This window comes from Salmo trutta, chromosome 4 (assembly GCF_901001165.1).
Source record: "Salmo trutta chromosome 4, fSalTru1.1, whole genome shotgun sequence".
NCBI classification, from domain to species: Eukaryota; Metazoa; Chordata; class Actinopteri; order Salmoniformes; family Salmonidae; genus Salmo; species Salmo trutta.
This window is the reverse complement of record NC_042960.1, coordinates 64,769,166-64,782,596: the sequence shown is the minus strand read 5'-3', so window position 1 is coordinate 64,782,596 and position 13,431 is coordinate 64,769,166. Positions and strand designations below refer to the sequence as shown.

Below are 13,431 nucleotides of genomic sequence, written 5' to 3'. Positions count from 1 at the left end.
GAATGTATTTTATGAGAATGTCACACTAGTAACTGAGAAAATAGCTGAGATGAGGAAAATGCCTTTTTCCTTGTTGAAAGATGATTTATTGTACTGCTGTACAAGGTACAGTAGGACAGCAATGATGGGTTGGTGTTGTGTTTTTGACACCTCTTTGTGTAGGGCTATCGGTGTGGTGAGGTGTGGTGTGGTGTGGTGTGGTGAGGTGTGGTGTGGTGTGGTGAGGGGTGGTGTGGTGAGGTGTGGTGTGGTGTGGTGTGGTGAGGTGAGGTGTGGTGAGGGGTGGTGTGGTGAGGTGTGGTGTGGTGTGGTGAGGTGAGGTGAGGTGTGGTGAGGTGTGGTGAGGTGTGGTGTGGTGAGGTGTGGTGAGGTGTGGTGTGGTGTGGTGAGGTGAGGTGAGGTGTGGTGAGGTGTGGTGTGGTGAGGTGTGGTGAGGTGAGGTGTGGTGAGGTGTGGTGTGGTGAGGTGAGTGGTGGTGAGGTGAGGTGTGGTGTGGTGAGGTGTGGTGAGGTGAGGTGTGGTGTGGTGAGGTGTGGTGAGGTGAGGTGAGGTGTGGTGTGGTGAGGTGTGGTGAGGTGTGGTGAGGTGTGGTGTGGTGAGGTGTGGTGAGGTGTGGTGTGGTGTGGTGAGGTGAGGTGTGGTGTGGTGAGGTGTGGTGTGGTGTGGTGTGGTGAGGTCTGGTGATGTGAGGTGTGGTGAGGTGTGGTGTGGTGAGGTGTGGTGAGGTGAGTGGTGGTGTGGTGAGGTGAGTGGTGGTGAGGTGTGGTGAGGTGTGGTGAGGTGAGGTGTGGTGAGGTGAGGTGTGGTGAGGTGAGGTGTGGTGAGGTGTGGTGAGTTGAGGTGTGGTGTGGTGTGGTGTGGTGAGGTGGGAGACTGTTAATGAAGCTTGTTTTGTTTGGTAACACTTTACTTTAAATCTGCAGTATAATGTATTATGATGCAGGTATAATTAGGTCTGGGAATCGCCAGGGACCTTACAATACGATATTACCACAATACGATATTACCACAATACGATATTACCACAATACGATATTACCACAATACGATATTATCACAATACGATATTACCACGGTACGATATTACCACGATACGATATTACCACGATACGATATTACCACAATACGATATTACCACAATACGATATTACCACAATACGATATTACCACGATACGATATTACCACAATACGATATTACCATGATACGATATTACCCGATATTACCACAATACGATATTACCACAATACGATATTACCACAATACGATATTACCACGGTACGATATTACCACAATACGATATTACCACAATACGATATTACCACAATACGATATTACCACGATACGATATTACCACGATACGATATTACCACAATACGATATTACCACAATACGATATTACCACGATACGATATTACCACGATACGATATTACCACAATACGATATTACCACAATACGATATTACCACAATACGATATTACCACAATACGATATTACCACAATACGATATTACCACGATACGATATTACCCGATATTACCACAATACGATATTACCACAATACGATATTACCACGATACGATATTACCACGATACGATATTACCACGATACGATATTACCACGATACGATATTACCACAATACGATATTACCACAATACGATATTACCACAATACAATATTACCACAATACGATATTACCACAATACGATATTACCACAATACGATATTACCCGATATTACCACAATACGATATTACCACAATACGATATTACCACAATACGATATTACCACAATACGATATTACCACGATACGATATTACCACGATACGATATTACCACAATACAATATTACCACAATACGATATTACCACAATACGATATTACCACAATACGATATTACCCGATATTACCACAATACGATATTACCACAATACGATATTACCACAATACGATATTACCACAATACGATATTACCACGATACGATATTACCACGATACGATATTACCACGATACGATATTACCACGATACGATATTACCACGATACGATATTACCACGATACGATATTACCACGATAATTAGGTGCCAATACGATATTATCACGATACGATATTACCACAATACGATATTACCACAATACGATATTACCACGATACGATATTACCACAATACGATATTACCACGATACGATATTATCACGATAATTAGGTGCCAATACGATATTATCACGATACGATATTATCACAATACCTAGGTGCCAATACGATATGTATTGCGATTCTCATGATTCTATATGTTTTGCGAGTCGATACTGTGATTTTATTGGGATTCTATGTTCCAAACACATTGCTCACTATATGTCTGCTGCAGAGGGACAAGAGAGAGTCATGAGAAAACTAGTTTTGATGAGTCAGGGAAATAAAAGTGCTGAAAATAAATTGGCTCCGAATTTAAAAAGAAGATGGAGAACAAGCTATGAAGGAAAAATACAGGAGTTCTGGTGCAGGTACAGCCAACTAGCAACAACAATATAGAGATATTGTAAAAACGATACGATACAAAATAATATCCTGATATGTGACTGTATAGATTTTTTGACCTCATCACTAGTTATAATGCATTATAAGACTTGTCATGAGCATGTATCAGCCCCTTATACTGTTTTATCATCTCTTAATGATCCTAACTAAATAACAACCAGATAGTCATTTTACACGGAGAGGCATTACATATTGTTAGCCTCATAATAATACATTATAAAGGCTCATACATGCTTGTAACAAGTAGTAAAGCATTCCACTTGCAGGCTGTTGGTTCTCCTGTTTATGCCAGAGGCTGGAGGAGGCACATCCTCCCTAGAGAGACAGAACACTGAGCTGCAGCAAACTAGACATCTCTTTCATCTCTCCCTCTCTGCTCTCTCTCTCTCTCTCTCTCTCTCTCTCTCTCTCTCATCTCTCTCGCTCTCCCTCTCTGCTCTCTCTCTCTGCTCTGCTCTCCTCTCTCTCTCTCTCCTCCCCTCTCTCTTTCTCCACTCTCTCTTTCTCGTTTTCTCCCTTACTCACACTCTATCGCTCTCTCTCTTTCTCTCGCTCTGTCTGTAACACTCTTTCTCCATCACTCTCCCTCCCTTTCTACATCTCTCTCTCTCTCTCTCTCTCTCTCTCTCGTGTTCTCTCTCGCACTCTCTTTCTCCCTCTTGCCCTCTATCACTCTCTCTCCCTCCCCCCCTCTTTTTTTCTCTCTATCTCCCTCTCTCTCTCTCTCTCTCTCAGACTGCACAGCACAGCACATCGCCTAGCCTCAGCTACCTCCTCTCAGTAGCCGTGCAATCAATTGTTGTTCTCTTCTCCCAGGTCTATTGTTTTTATATCTCAAGGAGACAGAACTCAACAACATCTTCAGATATCAGTATTGGAGTGCTATATGTACTGAGGGTTTCTCTTTGTGCAACCTACTACTGTAGCGTTTGACGAGCTAGTCATCTCTATATTCTGTGAACTATAGATCACGTCATTTATATATTTTGTTTGTAGGTTGTCAGTGTTTCCATTGGAAGAGGATGATGTGCAGCATCAGGATGGAAATTATTCCAAGTGATGACAAGGTCATTGATTCACATCCTGAGTCGCTATGACAGACAGTATTTATTTTGCGAGCAAAGCAAAGAACTCATTAACCATGTGTCCATCCCTTTTATCGAGCTCCACAATAATAATGTGGATCAGCCCTTTTATCGAGCTCCACAATGATAATGTGGATCATCCCTTTTATCGAGCTCCACAATGATAATGTGGATCATCCCTTTTATCGAGCTCCACAATGATAATGTGGATCATCCCTTTTATCGAGCTCCACAATGATAATGTGGATCATCCCTTTTATCGAGCTCCACAATGATAATGTGGATCCGCCCTTTTATCGAGCTCCACAATGATAATGTGGATCATCCCTTTTATCGAGCTCCACAATAATAATGTGGATCAGCCCTTTTATCGAGCTCCACAATGATAATGTGGATCAGCCCTTTTATCGAGCTCCACAATGATAATGTGGATCAGCCCTTTTATCGAGCTCCACAATGATAATGTGGGTCAGCCCTTTTATCGAGCTCCACAATGATAATGTGGATCAGCCCTTTTATCAAGCTCTACAATAATAATCTGGATCATTTCTGAGAAAAGATGAATTTGCAAATGATTGATCTTTATGTAATACTACTCAGTTGCTGCCTGGCTGGTGGCATTTTAGATTACATCAGATTATAGCCTCTTTTATTAATCCACACTGGTAATTAGCTTGCCATCTTGGCCGCAACATAAATACGTAGAAGACTGCTTTTTGCACAGTGTATTCTGTCGGTGTACTAGGAATCAAATTCAATCAGCCAATCAAATGTACACTGCTCAAAAAAATAAAGGGAAACCTAAAATAACACATCCTAGATCTGAATGAATGAAATAATCTTATTAAATACTTTTTTCTTTACATAGTTGAATGTGCTGACAACAAAATCACACAAAAATAATCAATGGAAATCCAATTTATCAACCCATGGAGGTCTGGATTTGGAGTCACACTCAAAATTAAAGTGGAAAACCACACTACAGGCTGATCCAACGTTGATGTAATGTCCTTAAAACAAGTCAAAATGAGGCTCAGTAGTGTGTGTGGCCTCTACATGCCTGTATGACCTCCCTACAACGCCTGGGCATGCTCCTGATGAGGTGGCGGATGGTCTCCTGAGGGATCTCCTCCCAGACCTGGACTAAAGCATCTGCCAACTCCTGGACAGTCTGTGGTGCAACGTGGCGTTGGTGGATGGAGCGAGACATGATGTCCCAGATGTGCTCAATTGGATTCAGGTCTGGGGAACGGGCGGGCCAGTCCATAGCATCAATGCCTTCCTCTTGCAGGAACTGCTGACACACTCCAGCCACATGAGGTCTAGCATTGTCTTGCATTAGGAGGAACCCAGGGCCAACCGCACCAGCATATGGTCTCACAAGGGGTCTGAGGATCTCATCTCGGTACCTAATGGCAGTCAGGCTACCTCTGGCGAGCACATGGAGGGCTGTGCGGCCCCCCAAAGAAATGCCACCCACACCATGACTGACCCACTGCCAAACCGGTCATGCTGGAGGATGTTGCAGGCAGCAGAACGTTCTCCACGGCGTCTCCAGACTCTGTCACATCTGTCACGTGCTCAGTGTGAACCTGCTTTCATCTGTGAAGAGCACAGGGCTCCAGTGGCGAATTTGCCAATCTTGGTGTTCTCTGGCAAATGCCAAACGTCCTGCACGGTGTTGGGCTGTAAGCACAACCCCCACCTGTGGGTATCGGGCCCTCATACCACCCTCATGGAGTCTGTTTCTGACTGTTTGAGCAGACACATGCACATTTGTGGCCTGCTGGAGGTCATTTTGCAGGGCTCTGGCAGTGCTCCTCCTGCTCCTCCTTGCACAAAGGCGGAGGTAGCGGTCCTGCTGCTGTGTTGTTGCCCTCCTACGGCCTCCTCCACATCTCCTGATGCACTGGCCTGTCTCCTGGTAGCGCCTCCATGCTTTGGACACTACGCTGACAGACACAGCAAACCTTCTTGCCACAGCTCGCATTGATGTGCCATCCTGGATGAGCTGCACTACCTGAGCCACTTGTGTGGGTTGTAGACTCCGTCTCATGCTACCACTAGAGTGAAAGCACCGCCAGCATTCAAAAGTGACCAAAACATCAGCCAGGAAGCATAGGAACTGAGAAGTGGTCTGTGGTCACCACCTGCAGAACCACTCCTTTATTGGGGGTGTCTTGCTAATTGCCTATAATTTCCACCTGTTGTCTATTCCATTTGCACAACAGCATGTGAAATTTATTGTCAATCAGTGTTGCTTCCTAAGTGGACAGTTTGATTTCACAGAAGTGTGATTGACTTGGAGTTACATTGTGTTGTTTAAGTGTTCCCTTTATTTTTTTGAGCAGTATATTTTATAAAGTTAGGTATCTGTAAAGCCCATTGTGACAACTACTATCTTAAAACCCCAAAGAGCAAGGAATACAGAAGCACAGTGACTAGCATCAGGGTTGGGGTCAATTCTGAATTTAATTCAATTCAACCCATGAATTGAAATTTGAATGTGAATTAGCCACACCCCACAGAAAGCAGAATTTGAATTGAATTTGAATTACAGGAATTTGAATTTAATTCAAACCAATTCAAATAAATTCAAACTGGACATGAAACGTGTAAGTCTCATTCCTTTGACAAATATTTTGCCAAAAGCATCTGTCACCTCTAAAGAATACAGATACCATTTCAAATATTAGCTTGATTATAATCAAAGATGTCAAGCAGTATTTTGTTTCTATTGTCGTCATGAGATGTTAGATTCCCTTTCATTGTATTCTGAGTGGTTGATCAAATGTATTCTGGAAAAGTTATTTTTGAAATATTAAAAATGAAATGTTTGAAGAACATGTTAAACTTAGTTTTGATAACATGATATAATAATAAATGCACATTAATTGAATGAAATTCTACTTACAGTGAATTCAGGAAGTATTGAGACCCCTTGACTTTTTACACATTTTGTTATGTTACAGCCTTATTCTAAAATGAATTAGATTAGATTTCCCTCATCAATATACACACAATACCCCATAATGACCCATCAAAAACAGGTTTTTAGACATTTTTGCAAATGTATAAAAAATAAAAAATGTAAATACATTATTTACATAAGTATTCAGACCCTTTGCAATGAGACTCAAAATTGAGCTCAGGTGCATCCTGTTTCCATTGATCATCCTTGAGATGTTTCTACAACTTGATTGGAGTCCACCTGTGGTAAATTCAATTGATTGGACATGATTTGGAAAGGCACACACCTGTCTATATAAGATCCCACAGTTGACAGTGCGTGTCAGAGCAAAAACCAAGCCATGAGTTCTAAGGAAATGTCCGTAGAGCTCCGAGACAGGATTGTGTCGAGACACAGATCTGGGGAAGGGTACTAAAAAATGTCTGCAGCATTGAAGGTCCCCAAAGTTTGGAACCACCAAGACTCTTCCTAGAGCTGGCCGCCTGGCCAAACTGAGCAATCAGCGGAGAAGGGCCTTGGTCAGGGAGGTGACTAAGAACCCGATAGTCTGACAAAGCTCCAGAGTTCCTCTGTGGAGATGGGAGAACCTTCCAGAAGGACAACCATCTCTGCAGTGGGGATGTTTTTCAGGAGCAGGGATTGGGAGACAGGTCAGGATTGAGGTGAACGGAGCAAAGTATGAACGGAGCAAAGTACAGAGAGATCCTTGATGAAAACCTGCTCCAGAGCGATCAGGACCTCAGACTGGGGCAAAGTTTAACCTTCCAACAGGACAACGACCCTAAGCACACATCCAAGGCAATGCAGGAGTGGCTTTGAGACAAGTCTCTGAATGTCCTTGAGTGGCCCAGCCAGAGCCCGGACTTGAACCCAATCTAACATCTCTGGAGAGACCTGAAAATAGCTGTGCAGCAACGCTCCCCATCCAACCTGACAGAGCTTGAGAGGATCTGCAGAGAAGAATGGGAGAAACTCAACCAATTACAGGTGTGCCCAGCTTGTAGCGTCATACCCAAGAAGACTCTAGGCTGTAATTGCTGCCAAGGGTGCTTCAACAAAGTACTGAGTAAAGGGTCTGAATACTTATGTAAATAGAATATTTCAGTTTAAAAAAATTCGAAAATCCAGTTTTTGCTTTGTCGTTATGGGGTATTGTGTGTATATTGATGAGGGAAATCTAATCTAATTCATTTTAGAATAAGGCTGTAACATAACAAAATGTTGAAAAGGGGAAGGGGGTCTGAATACTTTCCGAATGCAGTGTACCCTAATTAAAATTCGATTAAAATTCTGCTTCCTGTGGGGTGTGGCCAATTCAATAATCAAATTAGAATTAATGACCAATTCACAACTCAATTCTGACTTGAGCCCAACCCTGACTAGCAGTTGACTAAGGGAGCCAGCCAGTCAGTGCTCTAGTCAATGAACCAGCAATAGCAGTAATTCATGTATAGGAGATTTGGTGATATCCAGGAGCTGATTGCTATGCATGATGCCAAGGTCACAGGTTCAAATCAAGAGTCGGTATGAAAGACAGAATTTCTCTCACGAGCAAAGCACTCAAAAAATCTGTCCAGCCCTCACCCAACATAATATGGATCATTTCAAAGGAGAGGCATTTTAAAAGAGGCATTTGTTATTAAGAAATTACTATACTGTATGTACTAGGCTACCAGAGATCAAATCAAATCAAATTGTCACATGCGCCAAATACAACAGATGTAGACATTACAGGGAAATACTTACTTACAAGCCCTTAACCAACAATGCACTTTTAAGAGAAATAAGTGTTATGTAAAAAATGTATAAATAAAAGTAACAAATAATTAAAGAGCATCAGTAAAATAACAATAGTGAGGCAATATAAAGGGGGTACCGGTACAGAGTCAATGTACGGGGGCACCGGTTAGTCGAGGTAATTGAGGTAATATGTACAGTACATGTAGGTAGAGTTTAACTGACTATGCATAGATAATTAACAGAGAGTAGCAGCAACATAAAAGAGGGGGGCGGGGGCAATGCAAATAGTCTGGGTAGCCATTTGGTTAGCTGTTCCGGAGTCTTATGGCTGTTAAGAAACCTTTTGGACCTAGACTTGGAGTTTCGGTATCACTTGCCGTGTGGTAGCAGAGAGCAGTCTATGACTAGGGTGGCTGGAGTCTTTGACAATTTTTAGGGCCTTCCTCTGACACCGCCTGGTATAGAGGTCCTGGATGGCACGAAGCATGGCCACAGTGATGTACTGGGCCGTACACACTTCCCTCTGTAGCGCCTTGTGGTCGGAAGCCGAGCAGTTGCCATACCAGGCGGTGATGCAACCAGTCAGGATGCTCTCGATAGTGCAGCTGTAGGACTTTTTGAGAATCTGAGGACCCATGCAAAATCTTTTCAGTCTCCTGATGGTCTATAATGTTTGTAGACCTTGTAGTAGGTTAATAGTATAACTGCTATTGGGTAATGGTATTACTGTCTTACTGCCTGGCTGGCTGCATTGTGGATGTGAGCAGCATTATGATCCAGACACAAGCCCAGAAAAGTCATTAGAGGACAAGTATTGCATCCCGCACCTTATTCCCTATTTAGTACACTATTTGGGTCCCTATTCCCTATTTAGTACACTATTTGGGTCCCTATTCGCTATTTAGTGCACTATTTGGGTCCCTATTCCCTATTTAGTGCACTATTTGGGTCCCTATTCGCTATTTAGTGCACTATTTGGGTCCCTATTCCCTATTTAGTGCACTATTTGGGTCCTATTCCCTATTTAGTGCACTATTTGGGTCCCTATTTGCTATTTAGTGCACTATTTGGGTCCCTATTCCCTATTTAGTGCACTATTTGGGTCACTATTCGCTATTTAGTGCACTATTTGGGTCCCTATTCCCTATTTAGTGCACTATTTGTTTGGGTGTCATTTGGGATGCAAACACTGTTTTTCAAAGGAGGTGATATGCATGATGACAACGTCACGGGTTCAAATGTTCAGTTGCTATGGCAGTACTGTTATTTATCTGTTCCCCCAAAAAGTAGTGCACGACATAGGGTGCCATTTGGGCCTCATTAGGCATCCTCAGAGTCGGGGGATAGGAATGACGATCGTCTGACATTTTGAATGACAATGTCCCAGAAATAACAGGTATAGAAATTGGAGATCGTATTGATGTTACCGCCAACTGATATGCAGACAGCCAGTGAATGTTGACGTTTACGGTTTCACAATATGCCTGTGGTAGTCTATTCTGGATGGTTTAATATTAACACTAATTATAGATAATAATCGTATTAATAGTAATTATAAATAATATAGAGGATTTATTATAATGAGACCTAAAGTCGTTTAACCACTAAGCTACCCTGCCGCCCCATTTAGGTCACTGACGGTGTAACACAAAGGTTATTATGGTTTTAAATGTTTTATTTTACTCACTTCATCTTGGTTTCTAACATCACCATATTATTTGCTGTCATCTTTTTCTGATTCTGATTGACTCTACCTTATGATTTAACATTTTACTTCTCTTTCTTTCCCTCCCAACTGATTCCTTTCGTTTATCCTTTCTCATTCTCTCACCTTTTCATCCATCCTGCACACTTACCCTTTATCTCTACCCTCTCCGGCTCACTTGGATGGTTACACACTATTCTCCTTTGGGATGGCAACACTACTCTCATCCTCTCCTGTGGATGGCAACACTACTCTCATCCTCTCCTGTGGATGGCAACACTACTCTCATCCTCTCCTGTGGATGGCAACACTACTCTCATCCTCTCCTGTGGATGGCTACACTCCTACTCCACTACTCCACTACTCCACTACTCCACCTCCACAGCTGGCTTTGTGAAGTCTCCCCTGTCTGAGACCAAACTAACAGGCGACACTTTTGAGTTGTACTGTGACGTGGTCGGTAACCCGACCCCAGAGGTCCAGTGGTGGTACGCTGAAATCAATCGGGCCGACTCTTTCCGCCAGCTCTGGGACGGCGCCCGGAAACGTCGCGTGTCCATCAACACGGCGTACGGCACCAACGGCGTGAGCATTCTGGGCGTCACACTTCTCGGTCTGGAGGATTTTGGGACGTACGAATGTCGGGCCAGTAATGATCCGAGGAGAAACGATCTGCACCAAAACTCTGCCTGGATCAGAGCACAGGCTACCATTACTATGCTGCAGAGTGAGTGGTCAGAGACAGTAGAGTAACCCCCACGCCCCTCAGGGTTAGCGGCTTCATTAGCAGACAGTCCCAATTCACTCCCTACCCCTTCCCCATATCAATCAATCAAATGTATTTATAAAGCCCTTTTTACATCAGCTGACGTCACAAGGTGCTATACAGAAATCCAGCCTAAAACCCCAAACAGCAAGCAATGCTGATGTAGAAGCACGGTGGCTAGGAAAAACTCCCTAGAAAGGCAGGAACCTAGGAAGAAACATAGTGAGAAACCAGGCTCTGAGGGGTGGCCAGTCCTCTTCTGGCTGTTCCGGGTGGAGATTCTAACAGTACATGGCCAAGATGTTCAAACGTTCATAGATGACCAGCAGGGTCAAATAATAATAATGACAGTGGTTGTAGAGGGTGCAACAGGTCAGCACCTCAGGAGTAAATGTCAGTTGGTTTTCATAGCCGGGCATTCAGAGTTAGAGAAAACTGTTGCGGTAGAGAGAGAGAGTCGAAAACAGCAGGTCCGGGATAAGGTAGCACGTATGGTGAACAGTTCAGGGTTCTATAGCCACAGGCAGAACAGTTGAAACTGGAGCAGCAGCATGACCAGGTGGACTGGGGACAGCAAGGAGTCATCAGGCCAGGTAGTCCTGAGGCATGGTTCTAGGGCTCAGGTCCTCCTGGAGGTAAGGGAGAGGGAGAGAGAGAGAGAATTAGAGAGAGAGCATACTTAAATTCACACAGGACACCGGATAAGACAGGATAATTACTCCAGATATAACAGACTGATCCTAGCCCCCCCGACACAAACTATTGCAGCATAAATACTGGAGGCTGAGACAGGAGTGACCCTTTTGATGTTTTGTACATCTGTGAGGTGTAAGCAACATGGTTGATGCTACACGACTATACCAGCCCTCATGGGGTTAGCAACTCAACTAGCTATACCTGTGCACTTCCAAAAGCCACCCTTCCAAAACCTCCAGGACCACCACCAGCTCCCTTGTAGAAGCCATCACTGTATTACATCATATTATATCGTATTACAGCGTATTATATTCTATTACATCGTATTGTATCGTATTACATCGTATTACATCATATTGTATTGTATCGTATTACATCATATTGTATCGTATTTCATCGTATTACATCGTATTGTATCGTATTGTATTGTATTGTATCATATTGTATCGTATATCATCGTATTACATTGTATTGTATTGTATTGTATTGTATTGTATCGTATTACATTGTATTGTATCGTATTACATCGTATTACATTGTATTGTATTGTATTGTATCGTATTGTATCATATTGTATCGTATATCATCGTATTACAACGTATTGTATCATATTGTATTGTATTGTATTGTATCATATTGTATCGTATTGTATTGTATTGTATCATATTGTATCGTATTGTATTGTATCATATTGTATCGTATATCATCGTATTACAACGTATTGTATCATATTGTATCGTATTTCATCGTATTACATTGTATTGTATTGTATCGTATTACATCATATTGTATTGTATTGTATCATATTGTATCGTATTGTATTGTATCATATTGTATTGTATCGTATATCATCGTATTACATCATATCGTATTACATCGTATTGTATTGTATCATATTATATTGTATTGTATTGTATTGTATCGTATTGTATCATATTGTATCGTATATCATCGTATTACAACGTATTGTATCATATTGTATTGTATTGTATCGTATTACATTGTATTGTATCATATTGTATTGTATCATATTGTATCGTATTGTATTGTATCATATTGTATCGTATTGTATTGTATTGTATCATATTGTATCGTATTGTATCATATTGTATTGTATTGTATCGTATTGTATCATATTGTATCGTATATCATCGTATTACAACGTATTGTATCATATTGTATTGTATTGTATCATATTGTATCGTATTGTATTGTATCATATTGTATTGTATCGTATATCATCGTATTACATCATATCGTATTACATCGTATTGTATTGTATCGTATTACATTGTATTGTATCATATTATATCGTCTTATCTCCCAGAGAAATACAAGTGCAGTGAATGTAAGTAACCTAATCTGTGTTCCTTCACCAGTTAGCTCTGATGTTATTGTCTGCAATAATCATATCCACATAGAATTTAATTCCACTGTTTGCTTTGAAACTGTCTGCCTTAGGAAGAAGCCCATTGTGGGCAGCCCAGTCAGTATTATTGACAAAAAAGTAAATGTCACTGACATGTCTACCTCGGAACATGCCTCTCAGAATAGCACTAAAAACAAACAAGCAACCCATAAAAGTGCAAAAAATAGCCCATGTTAATATATGTAGCTTGAGAAACAAGGTTCATGAAATTGACAACTTATTAACGTCAGAAAACATTCATATTCGGCCATCTCTGAAACACACTTAGATAATTCCTTTAAAAAATATATATATTTTACCTTTATTTAACCAGGTAAACCAGTTGAGAACAAGTTCTCATTTACAACTGCGACCTGTCCAAGATACCTTTGATGATAAAGTTGTAGCTATACATGGTTATAGAATATACAGGAAAGATGGAAATGCAAATGGAGGAAGTGTTGCTATACAGGAAAGGTGGAAATGCAAATGGAGGAAGTGTTGCCATGTATGTCCAGA

The 13,431-nt window shown here is 41.6% G+C and overlaps 1 protein-coding gene across 3 annotated transcripts in view; it reads left to right on the top strand.

The window, feature by feature from the left end:
* The window catches only part of LOC115192863 (neuroplastin), a 50,842-nt gene that overhangs the window by 16,389 nt on the left and 21,022 nt on the right, over positions 1-13,431 (top strand). The gene's annotated exons all lie outside the window — the stretch shown is intronic.